Consider the following 27,008-nt stretch of genomic DNA (forward strand, 5'->3'; position numbering starts at 1 on the left):
TGTTCAATATATAACAAGAGTAGGGAGTATTTAAAGGGATGATGCAAAACTCAGTTCGTAATTACCGAATGTATCTTCCTTATTCTACTATATTCACTTAACAGGCTGTTGACTGCTATGTTGGTCCCTCGCTACGTGCATTTAAAAGAAATAGATACAGAGTGTTGCAACATGCCTTATGAGCGAAGGAAAGTGCTTGTGTCGCTTTCTTTGGTTTCCATCTTCTTTTCTGGTGAATACTTATTCCTCACTCGGCAGACAGTGTCGACGACCTGGCCCACATCCTGCTTCAGCCTCTGTCTCCAGCGTGACTTGAATTTGCCAGAGGCAATGTGGTGAGTTTTAATAATCTTTTTTCTAATTTCTACCGCTTACTATTCTGTGCCATAACAATACCTTATGGACTTTGGTCGTGCAAATAAGTGACAAGGCTTACACATATAGCTTGAGAATATTTATTTATTTGATTAACTATGTAATAGTTATGGAATATATAATGAAGCTTTGTGGTAAATTATGTTGTGTTCGTATAGTTTTCTTATTTTGCTGGGGTTATTATTTTTTGTTATTATGGGGAAATTTTGTGTTTTCCCTTTCTTATGTTTTCCAGTAGAAGGCTTGTTACACGGAGCAGTACGCAAGTAGAGCAAAGATATGTCAGTACAGCAGAATTAGTTGTGTCGTTTCGCAGTGGACCATGGGAGTCAGTTCTTTCGAGAGAGGGCGTGAGACTAATGGGGTTCGTTCTCCCTGGTGGCATTACAAGCAAGGACATCCATGATGTGTGCCTTAATTCTGTTGGTGCTACACCTCTTCATTGGAGAAGTGGCGGACAATCTGCTGAATCAGTAACTCGTACGGGGTGTAGTGTTCTTCAGGCAGGAGGATGTTCAAAATGGTTCAAATGGCTCTGAGCACTATGGGACTTAACATCTATGGTTATCAGTCCCCTAGAACTTAGAACTACTTAAACCTAACTAACCTAAGGACATCACACAACACCCAGTCATCCCGAGGCAGAGAAAATCCCTTACCCCACAGGGAATCGAACCCGGGAACCCGGCCGTGGGAAGCGAGAAAGCTACCGTACGACCACGAGCTGCGGACGCAGGGGGATGTCGTACTAACCATTGGATACTAACAAAGACTGATTTACAAGACGCGTGAAATAAGAAAGAGGTACGGAGGCTAGAGGAGCCATTTTGCGAATTACATCTTGAGGTCGAGAAGGATGGAGTACTGGAACAAATACGATAAAAGTACCAAGGATTGTGCCTCTCCCGTGAACGGCTAAGGCGACAGTTACGCCAAGTGATGGGTCTGGTGCCACACAACCAAAGAGGGACTGTTGGACGTGCGTGCGAACTTGTTCAAAACAGTTTTTAGGACTGCGATTACTGACTACGTCTGAGAACTAAATGACGCGGCCGGCCGGTGTGACCGAGTGGTTCTAGGCGCTTCAGTCTGGAACCGCGTGACCGCTACGGTCGCAGGTTCGATTTCTGCCTCGGGCATGGATGTGTGTGATGTCCTTAGATTAATTAGGTTTAAGCAGTTCTAAGTTCTAGGGGACTGATGACCTCAGATGTTAAGTCCCATAGTACTCAGAGCGATATATAGATGAATGACGCGCTTGGACAAGTGAAGTAAGTGGTGAATAGAAAGAGGGCTGTTACAGAGTGGCAGACCACGCGATTACAAAACCTGGAGCAGCGCGTATTGCATAGTTCTCGAACGTTGCGGGAACTGAATACAGAACTAACAGCCACGGTGAATCAGGATTTGAACGTGTTGCAAATTCAGCTGGATCTATTAGGTACCAGAGTCGCAACGGCGAGACCTTAACAGCCACTAGCGGATAGCGTAGGGGACGCTAGAGTGGAAGTAGCAGCATTACCGAAGGCAATACATCGTGCCGTACATGGCCAACAGAATCGTCCACTGTTGCCTCCAGGACTATTCCTTGTTGGCCTACGGACGGCCCAGGACCTGCAATACATAGCGACACCAACAGGGCTGAGCTCGTCATTATTCTGCCACGTGACGGAGGCGAGAATTAGCACCGATAGAGAACAACGTAACATTCTAGTCCAGTTTACAGTAGCTAGAATCGATGCACGTGTCGAATACTTTACAATCCTCCGCTATCCAGGGCAGTGGGAACCTCTAGGAAAGTACATGCAGGTAAAGGCTCAGAATGTAACGCTGATATCCAAGGAGAGGGGAAACTCTGCACTGACGTTAGCAGATGACCTCCGTCAATGCTACAGAGAACAATTTATAATATCTGCATGCCCAACCTGGATGGTACAGACCGACAGGAAGGTACGTGAGACACAATTAATTCTACGGAAATCAGATACACTAGGATGACAAAGGAGTCTCCTTTCACCGCACACTTAGATCCAGAAGGCCGGTATGCATTGGAGTTACTCCATGTTTACACCTGAAACAGTACTTATAAACTGCTCTGAACAAGGTCGACCTATGGGAATGATAAGGTTAGAATTACAAGGTAGTGAGTTACTAATTAATGGTACAATTTGTGCCGTAGTAGTTCGCCTCCCAGGTTCTATCCCTGCGACCACTATAATAAATGTTACACAGCCCTCTTTGTACTGACAGAAAAAACCATTGGAGGTACTACCAAACCAAAACCTAAACAACACCTTGAAACCTGACCTTAGACTTACACTGGATGAACTTACAGCGACGCAGAGAGGACGCATTACGTATGAGGAGACGCTCCAGCATACATGGCAATACCTTGATGAGCAGCACAGTAAAATCATGACAATGAGTGTCTCGGTTTCTGGTACTGTTGCGGTTTTGACTATACTTATGTAACCTGTACCACCTGTAAGTGAAAAACTGCCGGACGAGTTGAGCTTCCATTGCACCAGTTGTCAGCGGATTGGATTAATGTTAGGAAATAGTACTTAAGTTAGCTGGCAGCCAATGAACCATGTGATTTGCGCTAAATTAGAGAAAACAGCAGCAGAGAATATTGCATTTTGTATGTCCACCCACGAAAAGAATGTTAAGATTTTTTTTCCAGTAATGTGAACAGATACAGTCCAGAGACTGGATTTCCCGAAAGGGAGAACAGTGCTGTATCATGTCATATCCCCGTGTAATGAACTGCTCCTGCGACGATTCATCAGTATAACGTCAAAGAGGAGGAGAGCTCGATAACTAGTTGCTACGGCACAACAGCGCTTATTCAGTACACAAAAACTGCCGGGAGACCAGTGTGCTGGCCCCACGCCTCTCCACACAGCATCCAGTGACTCCACTGGAGCCGGCCGCTGTGGCTGAGCGGTTCTAGTCGCTTTAGTCCGGAACCGCGCTGCTGCCACGGTCGCAGGTTCGAATCCTGCCTCGGGCTTGGATGTGTGTGATGTCCTTAAGTTAGTTAGGTTTAAGTACTTCTAAGTCTAGGGGACTGATGACCTCAGATGTTAAGGCCCATAGTGCTTAGAACCATTTGAACCATTTTTAACTCCACTGGAGGAGGATGGCGTGATGGTCGGCCGGCACCAATTGGCCCTCCAGTGCCTGTGAACGGAATTTACTTGTTATAGACATTTACTTATAAGACAAGTGCTTGACAAATTCGGTTGTGCGAAAATGTGTGTCATTCAGTCTGTTGAATGTATAAATATTTCGATCAATTTTCACTTCCATATAAGATTTATACATGGCAGTCTGAGTTTACCTCTGAATTCTACAAATCTCCAAAATAATGCGCTTAATTTAAAGTCGTTACAATAGGAAATTGGAGAACTAGTATCTTTCTGCGATGTAAAGAATGGGTATGTGCGATTAATATTTTAGTTTCTGTAAGGATGACAAAAGATAAGACATATGGCACCAGGAAGTAAAAACGAGAAAATTTCGTCGCTAAAAATATTTCAGTATGTGATAAATCTCTAATTGGCTGAATGTCCTAGACCAAAATTCGATTCATTTTACTTCTATTTTGGCGTAGTAGGAAGCAGTGTAGCAACGCCACCGCATCGCATTTTATTAAAATTACTATCTGCATTATGATCGAGTGCAGTACAAAACCTAAACACATAGAAGTGATTTTCTTTTCCCACAACACAACAAGTAGTGACGTATGAGCTGTGGCACTTGCATACAAGCGAAATGCTCTTGCATTTGTTTGTTCAAAGCCGTACGCCAAGTTCATTCCAGATACAGAAATCAAACTGTTAAGCTACCTGTGAACCGTGTGTACAAAATGCACGGTATTTTTGAGAGCAGTATGTCTGCACTAGCGATGTAACGACATTTAAAATCTGCAGAACGGCACTACGGACAAACTTAATGCAGCACCATAGTCACGGGACGTGTGGGGTCAATGAATGGTAGAGACAAAAATTATATTCTGCACCATCTGAATGCTCACTCCATAAATATTTTTACTCTATAGTTATAAGAGAAGATGGTGGCGTAGGCATATGCTGAGCTGCTGATGGGGTGACTACGAGAAGTTACAACTTGTGTGGACCTCAGAGCTGCAGTTCGCAACGTTCTCTTTGGCGCTGAGTAAGTTCTTTCCAGAGTCAATAGAGACAACTTCATTGACAGAGGATGTACAGCATTGATGGGGACAACAGATGGGACTGTGGGAGCGCAGTTCCATCTACTTTTAACGGAAGTGTGGAAACCACAACATTTGAACTGTTCGTCCAGGTCAAAGTTTTCTCGGTTCCAGCTAGAGCCGGAGACCATAAATCAGGCAATACCTACTTTGACCATTTAACTGAAGTACCGTTCAGTTGCAGAATTTGTGTTTGTGTGCAGCAACTTCTTCATTTCTAAATATCAGGTACATTCCGTTTATTTCAAATAATATAACAACCGGTAGCCCCACCATCCATGAATCTTTATAGAATCGAGCCCCCTCCCCCAGGCACAATACATCTTCAAACGTCCGGTTGCAAATGAACTAATGCGTTAGATATTTGATGTTAGGCATATAAAGCCTATTTGGTTGAAGAGACAAAACATTAATTATGTTGGTGTTATTAGTTTCGGATTATCCACCCACAGACTAATGAGAAAATCCAAACCAGACCTGGTAGCGAATAGAGTTAATAGAAAAGAAATAATAAATCAAAACGTCAAACTTGATTCTGAAGTTTTACTGCATGAACAACGAACATTTAGTAAGCTATAAACAGTTTTTTCCCTTCAATATTTTATGGGGCTGTAAGTGAGAATAAGTTTAGAAAAGGTTTGAATCTATGTTTGAAGTTTATTAAAAGTCGCTGAATGCTCTCATTACTAAATACTGGATGAGTGTAGCCTGGATAACCTGCGCTCTGTTTCAAGAAGCTGGTTGTTTACGTATGTCAATGTTCATAACGTCACAACTCCTGAACTAGTCTCTGTTGATCCACTCTGGTCTGGTCTGGTCAAATATTTATCAATGAAATTTACCAGACAGCTGTGCAATTCAGAAGTTGTTTTATTTTACTTTCGCTACCAGTTTCGGCAATTCATTATGCCATCTTCAGACCCCATATGCACGTCTCAAAAATAATCGATGTTGTCATACTGGGGCCATATGTTTCTGGACGTCGCAAATTCTCGAGTGCTTCATTCAAAGGGAGCACTCTAGAATAAAGCTCTAACATAAGATTATACCTCCCAATAAGGAGATTATGACAGCATTTTAAATTTTTAAATTCCGCCTATAACTGCATGAAATATTAAAAATCAAATTTTTGTTGCCTCTGGAAGGCGCTAGATAAACAACATGCCACTGGGATCGTGCACCACGCACCGAGTTAGGCGTTTAGAAATATAGATACGCGGAATGCAATCTGAAAAATCATCTTCGATTCGTTTGTAACCCAGGATGTTAGCGACAGAAGTAACTAAAGAAAGGACAGAGACCTTAATTAGTAAGTAGTTCAGATAGTGTGTAGATAAGTTTAGTTAGTAAGTAGAATTATCATAGTAATTAAAAATGGCTGGAAATAATAATATTTCTGTGGAAATAGTTGTTAAGTAAAATTATTTATTTTTTATTCATTTATTTATTTATTTATTGTTCCGTGGGACCAAATTAAGGAGAAGTCTCCATGGTCATGGAACGAGTCAATACATGAAATTATAGCACGATGGTAGAAACAGATAAAATGAAATATAAGAAACGTATTCAGGCGACAATTCGTAAGTTCAAAAAAAGAAAATCAACAATGTAACACTGGAACTTGCTTAATTTTTCAGCTCTTTCAGGAGCTCCTCGACAGAATACAAGGAGTGAGCCATGAGGAAACTCTTCAGCTTAGACTTAAAAGTGTTTGGGCTACTGCTAAGATTTTTGAGTTCTTGTGGTAGCTTATTGAAAATGGATGCAGCAGAATAGTGCACTCCTTTCTGCACAAGAGTCAAGGAAGTGCATTCCACATGCAGATTTGATTTCTGCCTGTTATCACTAACAAATAAAAAACTCGATCTACTTTAGTTTGTGGCGGCAAAACTATATGGGTATAAGCAATAAATAAATATTTAGTCTTGCCTAAAGTTAAAACACGCACAGACACTAGAATGACGACAAGCCCGAAGTTGAGCATAACAGTTTCTTTGCCTCAAGTCATTGATTACATCAGAAAAAACAACCGAGAACGCCGCATCATTCTTCACCTTGATACTGCCCGCTGGCACACAGCACGTCCAACACTGACTATTAGACGACTAAAAACATCGAATTAATGTTTGAGTATCCACATCCGCCTGACTTATCGCGAAACTACTTGTTTTTGTTCCCTTATATCAAACAGAAAATTCGTGGACAGTGATTTTTCACCATCCCAATAAGCTGCTGAATCCTTAGAAAAGCATATTTTTGAGGGACCAACACCAGAATAGAACAAATGAATCCAGATGTGGTTCTAACGCATGCAAAAGCTTACGAACTCTAAAGGCAAATATACTGAGAAACAGTAAAATAATTTATACCAAAAGGGTTTTTATTTCGTTGTTTTTGTAAAACTTAAAAGCAGATTTCGATGAAGGCTTTCACGACAGGATGTCTTTGCTGGTGGTAAATCTTCCGGGTTGTATGGTCATGGTCCATGAAACTTGCAAGTTCGCAACGTTCCGTCCAGAGCTGCAAAGGGCATCTTCATAGATGCCCCTGTTTTCGGTGTAGTCGGCAAGACAGCGGAAGCAGGAGCTACTCTGAAGACGCCCAGCGCAGCTCTGGATGAAACGTTATGAACCGAAAATTTCCATGGACCACGACCATACAACCCGTAAGATTTACCGCCAGCTAAAAGGAGACTCATACAATAAATCGCAAGATTAACAGAGGGAGAGAAACTATATAGTTCACGATATGATCGAATTTTTCCCGGACAACTCTCAAGAAGCAATGCTTAACTTAAAAGCTGGCCAAGTGCGTGCAGGTTTCGCACTCTGAGAGCTACGTACGAAAATAATTGTATGTATATCCACCCCGAGGATCGAGAATCTCGACGACTTTTGCATGTTACCGATTCGATATTGGCAAGATATCAGTCCCGCGAATTCCAAGACTTTCGAAAATTTTTTAATTTTAAATTTAAATTTTTGTACAATGCAGCATTTCCTGTTGCAATTTTTCTTTTACTTCATTATCTCTGGAGTTCTATTAATATGCTATGCTAATTACCAGTCCCAAATATTTAATTTTTTTTTTTTAAATTCGTCATTGAACAATGTTCGACTTAGCTGAATCAAAGTTTAAAGATCAGTAAGCGTCATTTTGCCGATCATTTAAGTTTCTAAATTACAATAATTAAAGTAATGTAATTACGATCTAATTGACTAATGGTAACTTGAAGTCTGATACTTAAGTTCAAACCACAGGGAATTTTTAAATGTAGTCTACAGGCTTAAATTCCCCTCGAAAACGGAAGTAGATATTTTACAAATAAATTTTGCCCAAAAAAACAATCCCCAAAACGATAACTACAACACTGATATCTTTAAGGCGAGAGTGATTAGGTATTTACTAGACCAGAGTGTCTTCATATTAGATTAGATTACATTAGATTAATTATTCATTCAATAGACCCATAAAAGAGGGAATCCTCCTGGGTGTGGAACATGTCAGATAAACACATTACAAAAATGTAATTAGAAAAACTTGAGTTTCATTAATTTTAATGATCCTCAGTCAATAAACAGTAAAATTATGTAAATGAATTAAATTATAAACTTCTAATATTTACAGGTTTAATACTTACATCTGCTTTCATTAAATGCATCATTCAGACATTTGCTAGTTTCTTGGCTATTACAACCAAGTATTGTCGAAAATTAAAGTAAATTATTCATTTCAGTGATCCTCAGTTAAGAACAGTCAGATTATGTACAAGTTTTAAAATTAAACTTCCACTATTTACAGACTTAAGACTTACATCTGCTTTCCATACATCCATCATTCACACAGTAGTTAGTTACTTGGCTGTTACAACCAAGTATTGTCACAAATTAAAGTATAATAAATTTTCATTAAAACGGTATACTGCTCTTGTTATCTTCACTCGTAATCAGGTGAGATTGCGGTCATATGTGGATTTAGTAGTTCGTAATAAAATCGAAAATTAAATTAAAAGAGTAAGTATTAAATTCGAACTAAATTTGAAAGTGATGGCTGAAAAAAGAATGAATACTACCGCACAGTATATCAAAGTTAGAACAACACATTGTCGGTAATCGTGTTAGCTCTTGTAGTGCCTTGCCGTTGTTATCGTATCCCGCGGTGTCTATGTATTCTATAGCAACATTGGTTAGACATTATGGCGACCTCTAAAGAGCAACCAACCTGATCTCGAACACATCAAAATGAACTCACAGTGGCCGTAATCAGCGCCCGGGCTATTTAAGCAATACAGACAGACAGACGAGAGACGGACAACAAAGTGATCTTATAAGTAGTACTATAAAGCCCTGTACAGACGAGGTCACATCTTGCGCCACTAATGGTGCAATAAAATGGTACAACTTCCTGGTTCCAAAAGATGGAGTGCCATCTAGTGGCTGAGTGTGTACCACAATGACTGCAGATGGCGCAACAGTATTTTAGAAAATCGCTGATAACGAAATGAAAGTGGCAACTGCTGCTCATGCAGTCACTACTGCAGTAATATCTCGGCGACGACGACGAAGAAATTTACTTTGGCGTAATAGAGGATGACGGAGTAGACCTTGAATTTCAAGGCGTGATGACGGCGGTCGGGAATTGCAAAGTCTGTCACACGATGAACTGAGGCTGGAGGCAAGGGATCATACAAAAATTTTCTCAGAATAAAAGACACGGAATTTTCGACATCGCTTCGTTTAGTAGGTCCAAGAATAAGGAAGCAAAACGCAGTTTCACTATGTGATCAAGGATATCTGGACACCTGGCTGAAAATGACTTACAAGTTCGTGGCGCCCTTCATCGGTAATGCTGGAATTCAAGATGGTGGTGGCCCATCCTTAGCCTTGATGATAGCTTCCACTCTCGCAGGCATACGTTCAATCAGGTGCTGGAAGGGTTCTTGGGAAATGGCAGCCCATTCTTCACGGAGCGCTGCACTGAGGGGAGGTATCGATATCGGTCGGTGAGGCTTGGCGCGAAGTCGGCGTTCCAAAGCATCCCAAAGGTGTTCTATAGGATTCAGGTCAGGACTCTGTGCAGGCCAGCCCATTACAGGGATGTTATTGTCTTGTAACCACTCCGCCACAGGCCGTACAGTATGAACAGGTGCTCGAATGTGTTGAAAGAAGCAATCGCCATCCCCGAATTGCTCTTCAACAGTGGGAAGCAAGAACGTGCTTAAAACATCAATGTAGGTCTGTGCTGTGATAGTGCCACGCAAAACAATAAGGGGTGCAAGCCCCCTCCATGAAAAACGCGATCACACCATGACACCACTGCCTCCGAATTTTACTGTTGGCACTACACACGCTGCCTGATGACGGGCATTCGCCATACCCACACCCTGCCATCGGATCGCCACATTGTGTACCGTGATTCGTCACTCCACACAAAGTTTTCCACTGTTCAATCATCCGATGTTTACGTTCCTTACACCAAGCGAGGCGTCGTTTGGCATTTACCGGCGTGATGTGTGGCTTATGAGCAGCCGCTCGACCATGTAATCCAAGCTTTCTCACCTCCTGCCTAACTGTCATAGTACTTCCAGTGGATCATGATGCAGTTTGGAATTCCTGTGTGTTGGTCTGGATAGATGTCTCCCTATTACACTTTACGACCCTCTTCAACTGTCGGCGGTCTCTTGTCAGTCGAGGAGGTCGGCCTGTATGCTTTTGTGCTGCACGTTTCCCTTCACGTTTCCACTTCACTATCACATCGGAAACAGTGGACCTAGGGATGTTAAGGAGTGTGGAAATCTCGTGTACAGATGTATGACACAAGTGACACCCAATCACCTGACCACGTTCTAAGTCCGTGAGTTCCGCGGGTCGCCCCATTCTGCTCTCTCGCGATGTCTAATGACTACTGGTGTCGCTGATATGGAGCACCTGACAGTAGGTGGCAGCACATTGCCGCCTAATATGAAAAACGTATGTTTTGGGGGGGGGGGGGGGGGGGGGCGGGGAGGGGTCCGGATACTTTTGATAGCCTGCTGTATGTACAGTGCATACTTGTAAGCTGTAACTAATTCCATAATTTTCTTTAGGTTAGTTCTAACACTGAGGTTTATAGCTACTGGAGAAAGCTACAGAAGCATTATGTTTTCATTCAGAATACCTGTAAAAACGATATCCTCAATTATTCCTGAAACTTGAGACGCAGTTTACCAGTGCTTGAAGGATTCATACATGAAGGTTCGTTGATTTTTATTAAATTTCACGAGAACATGACCAAAATAAGTGCATGTAATAATACATTTAAATAGGCTGTAAATTACAATAAGGGAACCACATTGGTCAGATGTGTTACTCTCAGGAAGAAACATTTTTTGGGGTGTGAGGTTATTCTGGGTGCCTCTGCTACAACTTTTTGATGTAGTTTTATTTGTTACATTTACTTAGTGGGCAAACCCCTAGCATTCCCTTTATTCTGATAAATTCATTACAAATAGCAACAAATTCTTTAAAGTGTCATTCTTAAACATTCCAAAAAATACTTAGATGGAAGAATGTGTCTCTGATCCAAACTTCAGCTATACCTGTGTCCAGACGTTATCACATATTTTTATAGTTTGGCAATTATATTCAAAAAGTAGCCCTACATTGTAAACGTTTATGTTAAGAATTGAACCTTACAACCCATAGGCCAAACTTGTTTCTCATCTACCTGACGAATTTTCAGACAAAATTAGTGCACTTCATAATCCATCATTTTCAGTTGTTAGGGGAAAATGTGTCTGAGATACAGTAAATCCAGACTTTAAGATCATACATCTTCTTCAGTTCACGTGTATGAAAATCACACTGAAACATTCACATCACATTTTCGGTATTTCAGATTCCATCATCAGAAAGTGAATGTAAACATATATCAAAACAGTTCCAAGACATGTGCAGCTTTTCAAATTGTCTTGGCACTTTAGACGGGACACATGTGGAATTCGGGCCACCAAAACGTATGGGATCATACTACCGCAATTACAAAGGAGGTAACAGCATTGTGTTACTGGCACTTGTTGATGCGCAATATAAATTTACATGTGTGGATGTAGGTTGCAATGGGAGGATTAGTGGTGGAGAGGTGTTCCAGAACAGTTCCCTCTGTGAAATTTTTACTGGTGCTGAAAATTTAATGAACATTCCTACACCAGAGATATTATCAGGAACCCAAACTACAATGCCTTTTATAGTTGTAGCTGATGCTTTTCCCCTATCAGAGCATACAATGAAGCCATGTAAGAGAAATCTCACACAGCAACAGAAAATACGTAATTACTATTTGAGTAGGGCAAGAAGAACTTCTGAAAATAATTTTGGAATATTGAGCAATAGGTTCAGAATTCTCCTTCAGAAAATGGAGCTACCTGTTGAAACTGTAGAGAAAATCACATTGTCTGTTTGTATGCTACATAATTTTTTACTGGACACATGTGGGATGAATTATGTTGGACAACTGGAAAAGGAAGAGGACACAAATCACTGTTATCATTCTAGGAGAATGGCAGAAAAATAATCTGAGGGGCACAGGAACATTATGTCAGCACAAGTCAGTTAAAGAGGTTAGGAAAGTGAGTGAAACTCTTCAGGAATATTTGAACGCTACTGGACGTTTAGTGGCAGTGGGAATCAGTAAAAAAAATCAGTACTGATAAAGTGCCAAATGTTGAAAGTAAGTAATGTAAATTGTTATTAAGTTAATATAGTATGCAAGAGACTGTATGATATTCATACATTAACTTAGTTGGTATTAGCAATATACTTTGTAATTTCAATTTGCTATAATTACAATCCACATTCAAGATAAAGCACTGCATTCAACTTGTATTTTATAGATATTGAGCAGTTACATTTTGGTTAAAAAAAAAGTAAACAGACTTGTTACTTAAAGAAATAAACAGTTTTGTTACTCAAATAAAGAAATAAACAGTTTTGTTGCTCAAAATAAACAAATAAAAAGTCTTGTTTCTCATTATTGCCCATGTCTTCCCCTTGCACAGCACAAAGTGTATTAAATTTCTCTCTGTTAGCTTTCATCACCATAGCTTTACTTTCTATTTGCTGTAGAGAAGCAGTTACATATGAACCAAATACTTCAACATCAGTTGGAGCAGTTTATGCTGGTCAGTATATTGTCAGCTCTTTTCGAAATAGCATTTTCTATTTCATTGTGAGCACTCTTCCTCTTTTCCGTTGCCTCTATGGCGTATTTTATGGACCTTTCACAAAGTGCCTGTTTTTAGCTGTCTGTAATTAAAAAATCTTCACTAACATCAGTAGGAGACTCTGAGATCTCATTGGCAAAACAGTCATCCTAAAAAATAATGACAACAATTGTACACAGCTTGCAGTGTGTACTTTATATTTTTTGTGATCGGATATTTATGGCCACTACGAGACACTGTGCTACATCAAGGGCACGTACTCAGCTTCACAACGTTTTTAATTTTAAGTTACAAATGAGAAAAAATAAGGATATTAGTAGGGTTCAAATCTACAATCTTCGAACTGTAAACAAAACGATTCAGACTGTAAGTAGGCTGTTTAGGTTTTTATGTTGGTAACGCCATGTAGCGCTCTGTATGAAAATCACTGACTGTGCTGTGTGCTGTCTGAGGCTGGTCGGCATTGTTGCAATATTCGCCATTGTAGTGTTGGGCAGTTGGATGTGAACAGCGCGTAGCGTAGTGTAGTTGGAGGTGAGCCGCCAGCAGTGGTGGATGTGGGGAGAGAGATGGTGGAGTTTTGAGAGCGGATGATCTAGACGTGTGTCCATCAGAGACAGTAAATTTGTAAGACTGGATCATGAACTGATATATATATTATGACTTTTAAACACTATTAGGGTAAATACATTGTTTGTTCTCTATCAAAATCTTTCATTTGCTAACTATGCCTATCAGTAGATAGTGGCTTCAATAGTTAGAATATTTTATTCAGCTGGCAGTATTGGCGCTCGCTGTATTGCAGTAGTTTGAGTAACGAAGATTTTTGTGAGGTAAGTGATTCATGAAAGGTATAAGTTATTGTTAGTTAGGGCCATTCTTTTGTAGGGATTATTGAAAGTCAGACTGAGTTGCGCTAAAATATTGTGTGTCAGTTTAGTGAATGTCGTCTGAGTACGTTCAGTTTTGCTCAGCTGTTTGAAAATCAAATAACGTAGAGGTTTATCAACGCAGTAATTCATTAATTTTTCTAAGAGGACGTTTCAAGACAAGTCAGCTTTTCATATGCCTGCCGTGCATTGCATATTTGTTAGTATAATGTATCTTGTGAACTTCGCCCAGCCAAACCAGTTATCAGTAAATTTTTTTCACTTACTGTTGTAACTGCGGAGGAAACTGACGGGTAAAAATTTACATACTGTGACGTTATTGATTTTAGTTAGTCCGTACTTTCTTGTGCGAATTCTGCGCTGCAAGTTCCTTTCCTTGCCAAAAAAAAAAGGTTTCTTAAAATAACACACTGTTGTTTCATACATGACATCAGATCCCACGACACTCTTTGCCTAAGCTGTTATTTTGTTAAGTTCTGACAAAAACCTTGTGCGTAAACTTCGCTATAATTCGAGCACGAGACGGCAACCTAACCTCCTTCAATGAATCAACTATTTTGTCGAGTGAGTATTTCCTGGCGTGTCTGTTATGGTACGTGGTTGGTTTTGTGTCTGTATGGCTCAGTAAGAATTTCTATAACTTCCTTAGACCACTCCATTATCACAAAGTGCACTACCGACAGGAAGAAGAGACATCCGTGCTCCAATGGCAGCCATCTGGCGCGGAATATAGCTTCGTTCGGTTGCATGCCATTGACTAGCAATATGATGGCACGCCACCAGATGGCAAGCAGGGTAACTGTTCACACGAAGCAATTCACTCGCTACGCTGGTCAAGAAATGTCTCCGCCTGTACAAGGCTTAAGGGTTCCGTTTTTACCGATTGAGGTACGGAACTCTAAAATTGAAAAACTGAACATGATCCATTGTTTTACTCAGGCATTCATTTGTCGCCGACACAATTTTGTAGAGTGTTTGCCAAATGAATGTTGCAGAAATCTGGAATATTCAGCTTTGTAGGTGGGTCTCTTATTTAAGTCGCAAAGCAGATGACGATCACGGGTGAGAGTCTCTTTGTGCCATGATGTTTGGCGGGTCCGCTTACGACAGGCGCCTTTGGAACGGAGAGGCGCGTCTGCTGACGGTACTTTTCGTCGGTCCAACTGGCAAGCCGTCCAAACGGATGCCACTCACAATAGTTCACCAACGCGCCAGCGGCATCCCGGCGTCTGCATACGTGACAGCTAGATGCAGAAAACTCGACTTCTCCCTGTTTAATTCCTACCACCGGCCGAACAAACCATTCTGTGCAGCTAATAGTGCTAAACCAATCCTTCCGTCTGAATAAAATGTTGTTTTTAAACGTGAAATATAATCATACAATGCCACAAAATGCTAACATCTTATAACGATATGTTTACGTAATGTATATACATAAACATGCAGTTATAAATCTCCCCGTTCGTAGTCGCTAATTATATCAATATGTTTACTTTCGTGCTGTAACATATAGCTATAATCAGCGGTGGAAATATATTTGCGAACGCCGACCGTGTGCGGCTGTTTCTTGTTGGATCGTCTGATCAGTCGAAGTTGCATTGCAGAGGAGAGTAAATGCCTATTCAAAATATAATTATTTTTGGATAGCTCAACATGAATTTCCTAAGGTACCGTAGTTTATCATGCATTTACCAATAGAATATGGCGCGGAGAAAATATTTCGCCGCATGCAACTTCCGTCTGATCTCGACGAAAGAATTCGTGATTGTGAACTCTCTGTTTGGCAGAAACATAAAGAAAATTAAATAACTTCATAAAGGAGTGACACATATATTCTATAATAAATAAATAGTCCATACACCAGTTCCATTTAACTCTGAATTTATGGCAATTAATAGATGAACTTACACTGCAATGAAGGATTTAACATGGATGCCGTTTTGACTGGCACTCCTCTTCTCGTAATGAAAATAATTCGTTTGACGTTATCACATACACGACGCACAATAAATCTACTGCTATGCAGTATTGCACTTTTAGTATTGCACTTTTACTTTACACTAAAATAATATTATTTTTAACAATAATAATACGGTGGCAAGACATGCGCGTCCGACACAAGTTACAGGAGACAAGAGAAAAAAGAGTAACTGTTCATCGAGAATATCTCGTACATCAAAAAAAAAAATGTGTAAAAGTGTTCTTCTTCTGTCCGTTTTTCGCGCCGCGGTTTTCAAAGTCAATAACTCACTGCATCTCTGACGGCGCTTCGACAATAAACAAGTTACGTCACAGGTAGTTCACCTTTTACCTTCTCGCAACATTATTTGCTAACTGTAGCTGTTGCCGAGCGATTGCTCGATTAGTGAATGATTTAAAATGATAAGGCAATCACATAATGTTACAATCTCTAAGTAGTGAGTCATAATGAGGTTCAATATCGTGGATAGATTGTCTTGTCATTCTACGAATTCCAGCATACTGCCATGCGAAACGGATAACAAGTCATAAAATACAAGGAAAATAAACCTCGGAAATGTAGTAATCGCAAGTTGTAAGACATTCATAATATTTAAACGTCGGAACAAGCCTTTTCTTCGAAAGGAAGATATAAGTACAGCTATCACACCCAACAGACAAGAATTAACTGATGAAATTGTAAACGATGTTTTTCAGAAAAAAAAAACACACTGAAGATCTGCTGGAACGTTTGAGTTCAGCTACTGATGCTATTAGGGTCATTGCAAAGTTTGGCGATATACATCTCAGTAAATTAGCTTACCACACCTATTTTCATTCTCTGCTTTCGAATGGCATCATATTCTGGGGTAACTCATCATTGAGTAAAAGAGTGTTCATTGCCCAAAGCTTGTAATCAGAATAATTACTGGAGCTCATCCAAGATCATCCTGCAGACACTTATTAAAAGAGTTAGGGATCTTCACTGTAGCCTCACAATATTTATATTCACTTACGAAGGTTGTATACATGGAAGAAGCCTGGAGATACTGACAGGTTTCAGATACATTATATAATGGTTGGTTGGTTGGTTGGTTTGGGGAAGGAGACCACACAGCGTGGTCATCGGTCTCTTCGGATTAGGGAAGGATGGGGAAGGAAGTCGGCCGTGCCCTTTCAGAGGAACCATCCCGGCATTTGCCTGGAGCGATTTAGGGAAATCACGGAAAACCTAAATCAGGATGGCCGGACGCGGGATTGAACCGTCGTCCTCCCGAATGCGAGTCCAGTGTCTAACCACTGCGCCACCCCGCTCGGTTATATAATGGTAAGACAGAGATTTAGGAACCAGGTTTTAAATTGTAAGACATTTCCAGAGGCAGATGTGGACTCTGACCACAATCTATTGGTTATGAACTGTAGATTAAAACTGAATAAACTGCAAAAAGGTGGGAATTTAAGGAGATGGGACCTGGATAAACTGACTAAACCAGAGGTTGTACAGAGTTTCAGGGAGAGCATAAGCGAACAATTGACAAGAATGGGGGAAATAAATACAGTAGAAGAAGAATGGATAGCTTTGAGAGATGAAGTAGTGAAGGCAGTAGAGGATCTAGTAGGTAAAAAGACGAGGGCTAGTAGAAGTCCTTGGGTAACAGAAGAAATATTGAATTTAACTGATGAAAGGATAAAATATAAAAATGCAGTAAATGAAGCAGGCAAAAAGGAATACAAACGTCTCAAAAATTAGACCCACAGGAAGTGCAAAATGGCTAAGCAGGGATGGCAAGAGGACAAATGTAAGGATGTAGAGGCTTATCTCACTAGGAGTAATATAGACACTGCCTACAGGAAAATTAAAGAGACCTTTGGAGAAAAGAGAACCACTTGTATGAATATCAAGAGATCAGATGGAAACCCAGTTCTAAGCAAGGAAGGGAAAGCAAAAAGGTGGAAGGAGTATATAGAGGGTCTATACAAGGGCGATGTAATTGAGGACAACATTATGGAAATGGAAGAGGATGTAGGTGAAGATGAAATGGGAGAGACGATACTGCATGAAGAGTTTGAGAGAGCACTGAAAGACCTGAGTCGAAACAAGGCCCTGGGAGTAAACAACATTCCATTAGAACTACTGACGGCCTTGGGAGAGCCAGTCCTGACAAAACTCTACCATCTGGTGAGCAAGATATATCAAACAGGTGAAATACCCTCAGACTTCAAGAAGGATATAATAATTCCAATCTCAAAGAAAGCAGGTGCTGACAGATGTGAAAATTACCGAACTATCAGTTTAATAAGTCACAGCTGCAAAATACTAACGCGAATTCTTTACAGACGAATGGAAAAACTGGTAGAAGCCGACCTCGGGGAAGATCAGTTTGGATTCCGTAGAAATGTTGGAACACGTGAGGCAATACTGACCCTACGACTTATCTTAGAAGCTAGATTAAGGAAAGGCAAACCTACGTTTCTAGCATTTGTAGACTTAGAGAGAGCTTTTGACAATGTTGACTGGAACATTCTCTTTCAAATTCTGAAGGTGGCAGGGGTAAAATACAGGGAGCGAAAGGCTATTTACAATTTGTACAGGAACCAGATGGCAGTTATAAGAGTCGAGGGGCATGAAAGGGAAGCAGTGGTTGGGAAGTGAGTGAGACAGGGTTGTAGCCTGTCCCCAATGTTATTCAATCTGTATATTGAGCAAGCAGTGAAGGAAACAAAAGAAAAATTCGAAGTAGGTATTAAAATCCATGGAGAAGAAATAAAAACTTTGAGGTTCGCCGATGACATCGTAATTCTGTCAGAGACAGCAAAGGACCTGGAAGAGCAGTCGAACGGAATGGACAGTGTCTTGAAAGCGGGGTATAAGATGAACATCGACAAAAGCAAAACGAGGATAATTAAATGTAGTCGAATTAAGTCGGGTGATGCTGAGGGAATTAGATTAGGAAATGAGACACTTAAAGTAGTAAAGGAGTTTTGCTATTTGGGGAGCAAAATAACTGATGATGGTCGAAGTAGAGAGGATATAAAATGTAGACTGGCAATGGCAAGGAAAGCGTTTCTGAAGAAGAGAAATTTGTTAACATCGAGTATAGATTTAAGCGTCAGGAATTCGTTTCTAAAAGTATTTGTATGGAGCGTAGCCATGTATGGAAGTGAAACATGATCGATAACTAGTTTGGACAAGAAGAGAATAGAAGCTTTCGAAATGTGGTGCTACAGAAGAATGCTGAAGATTAGATGGGTAGATCATGTAACTAATGAGGAGATATTGAATGGGATTGGGGAGAAGAGAAGTTTGTGGCACAACGTGACTAGAAGAAGGGATCGATTGGTTGGACATGTTCTGAGGCATCAAGGGATCACCAATTTAGTATTGGAGGGCGGCGTGGAGGGTAAAAATCGTAGAGGGAGACCAAGAGATGAATACACTAAGCAGATTCAGAAGGATGTAGGTTACAGTAGGTACTGGGAGATGAAGAAGCTTGCAGAGGATAGAGTAGCATGGAGAGCTGCATCAAACCAGTCTCAAGACTGAAGACCACACTAACAACATGAAATTTGTTATTGAAAATCCGAACGAATTCAAAAGTAATAGTAGTGTACATGGCTCAGCACTAGCAGAAAGGATGATCTTCACTACTCAAGGTTAAATCTAACTTTGGCTCAGAAGGGGGTAAATTATGCTGCCACAAAAGTCTTTGGTCACTTACCTAATAGCATCAAAAGTCTGACAGATAGCCATAAATCATTTAAATGGAAATTAAAACAATTGCTGAATGGCAACTCCTTCTACTCATTAGAAGTATTTTTGGATATAGTAGGTGGGTAATTTCCCCACCCCCCACCCAAAAAAAATATTAGGTGTCATGTAATATTTTGTGTTATGTAATATCTTGTATAGACATCTTTTATTAACCTGACACGTTTCACATCATTACGAAGTGTCGTATTCACGGTGGTCTCGCGGTTCTAGGCGCGCAGTCCGGGACCGCGCGACTGCTACGGTCGCAGGTTCGAATCCTGCCTCGGGCATGGATGTGTGTGATGTCCTTAGGTTAGTTAGGTTTAAGTAGTTCTAAGTTCTAGGGGACTGATGACCACAGCTGTTAAGTCCCATAGTGCTCAGAGCCATTTGAACCATTTTTTTGTCGTATTCATGATCTATGGAACAAGTACTAATCTAATCTAATCTAATCTAAGGAGGGTGCTCCAAATCCTGAAGCGTGCATTCAGATTACGTTTTACCAGGTTTCGTCAACGCATTTCATGTAAATGCGTGAAGGTTTTTTTTAAAATGCATCCGCCCATTTCCTTCCGCGTCATTTTCCAAATGAGCCAGTGCTCCATTGCTAATAAACATTGACGAGACATCAACCTATATTTTGTTTTTGTAACGGCTCTTTGTACTTACAACAATCCAGTTCCAAGCTTTTAAATATTGACTACCAAATTACATTGATCTGTTTAATGTAAGACACAATGTTTATCTGCCACAAATTGGCGTAGATAGGCTAAGAGACATATCTAAGATATAAGGTAAACTCAAATCCAAATTTTTATACTTCACTACGCCACTGGCCGCTGCTATTATAATAAGTAAAGTTCGGTACCACTACGGTGATTTGTGTAATGCAATGGTGGAAGTAAAGTCTTCGACATAAGTAGACTAGGGTGTTATCAGAGGTATACGGGTGAAATATAGAGGCAAGAGAAGGTGCTATTACTCGAAAAACATGAGTTGACAGTGACAATGGGCTAGATTGCGTTGAAAAGTGTGTACGATCGTGTTTTCGTTTAATACTAAGATTATTTGAGTTAAATCTGTAGACGCGATGAAAGAGGCGGAACAGAAGCCTGCCGCGGAATAAATTCGCATGTGGAATACGGACAAACATCCAAAGCTTTGTAGACGAAATTTTCATCGTTGCTGAAGATAGAATGAAGAGGAAATGTTAACTGAAATGACCATGTTACTCGGCAATAGTAATGACCAGCTAATTATAAAAGGGAAAATTGGACTAGAAGAAGAGAAAGAATTCTGCCAATTATGGATCATGTTAAAAGACAGTGATAGCCAGAGAACACCGCGACGCAGTCGCCGTACTTAAAATTTCGATGAAATACGGTATGAGCTGTTTTACCTAACACTTGAAGTATGTTTGATGATTATGCACCGAGTTAGACAAATATTGAGTACTTTTAAGTTTAAGAAATAATTTCGCGAAAATTATGTATATCTATTTCCTTGGTTAATTAAAAACGAGAAATTATGGTAATGAAAATATTAGAAAAAAAGCTAATCGTCCCGAATAATCACTGAGAGACAAGTAAGAACGTCCAGTGGCGTCTTAAAAAAAAAAAAAAAAAAAAAAAAAAAAAAGCAGCGGTCAGTCACCAAAAGAGTTTGCCGCACGACGCGTTAAGGAAGGAAAGGAATAGGTCTAAAAGTCTCATCAATGACGGCATTATTAGAGAACGAAGTCGATCATCATATGCCGTCAGTGATTTAGAAACACCATGTAAACCATAGACCTGGATGCTCGGAAAGAGATTTGAACCGAAATGCGAGACCACTGTCTGCCCACTGCGCCTGCTTGCTTTGTGCTACAAGAAGCAGTAGGGTAGCATTAGCGACGCAAGCTTCTTTCAGTAACAAAAAATGTCTGTTGTTAAGTATTAGACAACGATTGAGGCAGGAGTTTCTCAAAGAGTACATTTAGGTAGCAGCACTGATTTACAGCAGAATAGAAACAATAATTTATCCATTTTATCGGATGTTGACCTCCGTGGCTGTGGCTTATATTACACTGACGGAAAAACATCATATCACCAAAGAATAATTAATGTAGAGTAATGAAATTTCGGGACCACATTTGTCTAGGTAACATATTTAAGGGATTAACATTGTAAGACTACAGGTTAACGCAAGCGCGGGATAAACTATTGCCAAGTGTGAATGCTGGTATATTAAAAACCGGTGTAACCGCCAGAAAGTTGAATGCAAGTATGCAAACGTGCGTGCAATGCGTTGTACAGGTGCCGGAAGTCAGTTTGTGGGATAGAGTTCTGTACCTGCTGCACTTGATCGGTCAATACAGGGACCGTAAAAGCTGGTTGTGAATGACGCTGGATTTGTTGTCCAATAATGTCCCATGTGCGCTAGATTGGAGACGGATCTTGTGATCAGCTCAAGTTGGTTGCAGGCCCTCAGTTGGCCTCCTTCTAACCAACACACGGGCTTCACTGACACCGAGGCAGAACCAGTTCTCGTCAGAAAACATAACAGACCTTCACCCTGCCCTCCAATGAACTCTCACTTGACACCACTGAAGCCCAAAATGGCTGTAGTTAGGAGTCAATGGAATGCACGCTGCGGGGCATGTGGTTCGGAGTTGTCCTGGAAGCAACACACCAGTTAGTTATGTGACTGTGGTGCCAACTGCTGCTCAAATTGCTGCTGCAGACGCAGTACGATGCGCCAGAGCCTCACGTCGAACATGATGGTCCTCTCAGTACTGTCACCTGGCCGTCCGGAGCCCAGTTTTCTTGCGACAGTACCTTCTGTAAAGTGGCTATAATTTCGCACCTTACAAGCACTTATCCACATACTTTGCCGTGAACTACAACCGCAATTAGATATCATTTGATAGGTTGTACATTGTATATATGAATATTTAAAGGAGACTGACATTGTCACGTACGCCTTGTAAATAACTGTTAACGCTTATTGCTTGCATGAAAGGTGACGGAGTGTCTTTATTATAAAAACGGCGTAATGAATGACTGCCTATACTAGTAGACGTTGGAACGCCAGTGAAGATCAAACACCAGGCAGAACTCAAGCTCTGGGTGGAAGGCCCGCATAGGTGTTGGTCCTGCTTAAACACAGAATGTAGCTAGACGGACGCCGTGGCACCTGAGCTCTGGAGCACAATAGGGTGAGGGCCGGCCACTATTGTAGTAGGGGCCGGAAGGATAACCGGATAATACTACCGAACGCTGAAAATCTTGGACGCAGGTGAGAGGAACGAAGAAGCGGCTCCTCGGAGACCACGCAGGCTGGGTTATTTCGAAGGAGTTTTACTCAGGAGCGCACCATTGTTCGAGTATAGGTTTTTCCTCGCAAACTTTCCGCGCTGGACAACAAAAGACTCAAAAATGGTTGGTCGGCGTTCGGAAGAATCTGTAGAGAGTGAGATGAGCCCGTGGTTTCGGGAATATGATTCGCTTTCGGAATTACGAAGGTGGGGAGATGAGCCCTGCTGGGAAGCCAGAGGTGGAGAGACGAGGTCTTCCGTTATGAGCGCCCGTGTGTGACGGTTGCTCGATATCCAAATGGATAACGGCTCCTTCCGAAACCACTTCCAAAATGGCTCAAATGGCTCTGAGCACTATACGACTTAACTTCTGAGGTCATCAGTCGCCTAGAACTTAGAACTACTTTAACCTAAGTAACCTAAGGACATCACACACACCCATGCCCGAGGCAGGATTCGAACCTGCCACCGTAGCGGTCGCGCGGTTCCAGACTGTAGCGCCTAAAACCGCTCGGCCACCCCGGCCGGCAGAGTTTATAGTTAGAACAGTTAGGCACTGTCCTGTTGCGAACCTATACGTTTCTGGACTTCACCTCCAGGTTGGAAGTCTTCATTGAGTACGCAGCGTTCAGTAATTGAGAGTACTTCCTCTGCCTATATTTACGTTGAGACGTTTCCCGTCTGTAGAACACAGAGAGAAGAAGACAGTATTAGAGTATATTAATCATAGGACTGATTTCTGCCGTCCTATTGTTTGAAAGAGTTTATTTGTGTCTGGAGTTCTTCCATCGTCGCAGACGAGTACGAGAACCATCACTTCGTCGCACGGGACGCCGTACAGACGGTGATATCGCAAAGTGCTTCGGCTTATTAGGGCTACAAAAGATAAATAGCTGTGACCACGTTAGTTTATTTCCACTGAGGTTCCACACCACCGTAGATCATCTTTGAAAGTAGTGTCTTCTAGTGTTTGGTACGTAGATGATGTCAGTCATTTCTCGTTATTGATATTAGACCGCGCAGTCATAATAAGAGGCAGAGTTGGGCAATTGATTAGTAATTTTACTTAGGAAATGTAAACTTTGTAATATAAAGGTTTTTTTTTAATCTACAATAAATATATAACAGGAACAACGTTTATAACTTAGTAGGATTAGTTGCCTTCATCATTCATTTATGTTTAGATTGTAATTTAAAGAATTAAGATATCCTAAAATCTGCTTCAGGGGGTAGTCAGGCAGGGCCAAATCATCATTTTAGCGTTTATTATTTTCCGTTGCGCACATTCATATTACACCCGCCTGGAGTAGCATCTTGGACTTCTCGTGACCACCGCTCCCAGCAATCGTCTACAGTGGCTACATTCCTGCCAAGTCTTTCTGCAGAAGGAACATCCAGCTTATCGTAGCCCCATTACACGATCTCTTTCGAACTGAGTGAGGTGTCGGTAATGGCATCTTTGTAGCCTTGAAGGCATTCTTGACTAACGTCAACTCACCACGTCTGATCTCAACGGTGACTAACACTTGCGACCGTTACAGCGTGCGTTTAAAGCAAACCTGATTTGCAGCCACATAGTGCACTACAAGCGCCGCTCTTACGCGACTGACGCGAAATTTGAACAGACGTCATGTTGCAGATGTGGAAACACACCTACCAACTTCCGTTTAAGTCGCACAGCTCATTGTTGCTGCTGCGATTTTTTTCGTCGGTATATTGTAAGCAATGCAGCAGTCAGCCAGTTTTGTATGCATTTTAATTTATGCCGATACGCGTTTTGGCCTTCACATTCTTTCAGTTGGCTTAATACGAATTTCAGTTAGTATATCGTTAAAACATCTACCGCAATTTATATGCTGCCAGCTAGTCTGTGCAAAATAACAATTTCGAGCTACTATATTTCGCGAGTTGTATATTTACGATAGATTACTCTGCTTGTTGCTATTCCGATTTTCGCATGTATAAACGTGGCACAAACACTTTTTCACTTGTATGCTGCTCAAAAACAGCGCAGTATTCGCCATGTTGCCGATCTCTGTTTGCTTCGGAAAATTATATCTATGGTCAAAGTTGTATTTTCTGAAAGTGTTTCTGCATGCGTAAGACTAAAAAAAAACTTAAATTACTTGCATGAATGTGCCGTTTAACTGTTATTAGTGTTACGTTTTTTTCGCGACTGGTCTTGCTTGAAATAATAGAATGTGGACAGTGGAAAAACGTGAAATAGAGATGATGGGCACCTCTCAGGTACTGTGCAACGAAAAAATTTTAAAATGTTGGTGACAGGTTCAGGAAGAAATAAACGATCTATTCATTCGACATTTCTTATTTTCCCGTCCACAGATTTAGCAATATCTACATTCATCTGTAACGCATTATTAGAAATGACACTACACCTTATTTTTGCATGAATACCAACAAGAGGTACGAAATGGCAGCCAGCAATCTCGCCTAAGAAATCTATTCTGCAGATTCGACTCCGCGAGGCTTTCCGTTCACCATCTTTTCTAAAACGCCAACGTGCTTGGGACTAACAATACGGCAATATAGTGGACCCTGAATCGCAGGACTAGAGAAATTTATCCACAGGGCGAAGACAAAAATTTCAAATTGCCATTTTTTGTACAACTGATTCTGTGAGCTTAATAAACGTGTCCTACACCAGGCACTTAATTTTGACAGGAAGTATACAAAATTGATTGTACCTCAAACAATTGATAATTATCCATGTAGTAGTTTTAGGTTAGTATACCTTGACACCTAAACGATATACGTATTTCAATAGTGTAGATATGACTCAAATAGTTCTGAGCACTATGGGATTTAACTTCTGAGGTCATCAGTCCCCTAGAACTTAGAAGTACTTAAACCTAATTAACCGTAGCGGTCGCGCGGCTCCAGACTGTAGCGCCTAGATCCGCTAGGCCACCTCGACAGACTAGTGTAGATAATCTTATGATATAATTAATATGAATATGGATGCAGCCTTTTTTTCAATATTCTGAAATCATATCTTCATATGATTACACCCAGGGTAACCAGTGATCTATGAAATATTGGCAGAAGATATTCACAAAAATGTATTATATTCCAGTAATTTAGGCTAACACTGAAATTAAAAATCCGAAATGCAAAAATTCAGGACAATTGAGGAAATCATGTAGGATATATGCAAAACTACTCAACGAAAGACGCTTCTTTCGACGAACTGGAGGAACTGGAATTAAACTTCATTAATTACCTATTCAACTTCGATTTGTTTGCTTACAAAAATTCGCATCTGATCGCGTTAAGGATTTACTACATTACTTCCATGCTTTCTAATTTCAGTGTTCACTGGTACGGCTAAAGATGAGTACAATGTGTTATGAAAGCTACTTTCTTTTGGGTTTTTCTTCGGTACTTCCTCATTGTTTTTGTCAGTCACAGGACTACACCCCCACAGAAACACCGCCCAGGGAATGCTTCCAGGCTGACTTACTCTAGTTCTGCCACTGTGTAGCATATGTATGGAAATGAAAAGGTCACAAGAAAGAAAGAAATGAGAGACTATATGAAGCCAGCCGAACATTTCATGACTAACAAATTAGATGCATGTGTGGAAGAACGACACTGTTGACGATCCACAGCCGTGAGAAATAATTCGAAATCAATTCACTGATGCGAAATCCTTGACATCGAGTCTATTAGGAATAAATCTGCTACCCAATAGTGACATGTGAACATTTGTGACGGACTGGGTTCGAGTGGCTGTCCGACACAAATTTTTTTGTGTCACTAATGAGTGGCATATTTATACAGTTGATGCCAAGGATTTTGCAGTCAGTGAATTAATGTCGTATAACAAAAAAAAGTTTGTCAGGAAAGGGAAGCTGCACGAAAGGGAGGACATCTGCACTGGTTGTGGAGAGCCTGGGCTGCTGCGAGGGAAGCAGCGAGCGCAACTTGTGGCGGCGTGTTTACCTTGGGGGCGGGGGCGGTCTGCGATGAGGCGGCGGCGGCGGTGGCGGCGGCGGCGGTGGGCTGCGGCAGCGGCGTTCCTTTCGCAACTCGCGCTGCCGTCGGCGGCGGCCAAAGCGTCGCGGCGGCCCCGGCGGCGCGCAAGCGCGTCGGCGCAGGGGGCGGGGAGAGGGGGCGGCGGCGGCGGCGGAGGCGGAGGCGGTGCAAGGTCGCGCCGAACAGCTGGCCGCGCGCTGCAACAATAACGCAGCCACTGAAGGCAAAGGGCTGCGCAAACTAACGGGAGCACCCACTTTTGTGGTAAAAGCTAACACACGACAGTCCGAATTGTACTGGGAATCAAC

At 41.2% G+C, this 27,008-nt stretch overlaps 1 protein-coding gene across 1 annotated transcript in view; it reads right to left on the reverse strand.

Moving 5' to 3' along the window:
• LOC124795695 (uncharacterized protein MT2145-like) overlaps positions 1–26,702 on the reverse strand; it is a 621,229-nt gene extending 594,527 nt beyond the window's left edge. Inside the window, exon 1 of the mRNA XM_047259776.1 lies at positions 26,668–26,702. The gene's annotated coding sequence lies outside the window, so the exon portion shown is untranslated. The remainder of the gene's footprint in view (positions 1–26,667) is intronic.
• Positions 26,703–27,008: the final 306 nt, after the last annotated feature.

The sequence above is a fragment of the Schistocerca piceifrons genome, chromosome 4 (genome assembly GCF_021461385.2).
Source record: "Schistocerca piceifrons isolate TAMUIC-IGC-003096 chromosome 4, iqSchPice1.1, whole genome shotgun sequence".
Lineage (NCBI taxonomy): Eukaryota > Metazoa > Arthropoda > Insecta > Orthoptera > Acrididae > Schistocerca > Schistocerca piceifrons.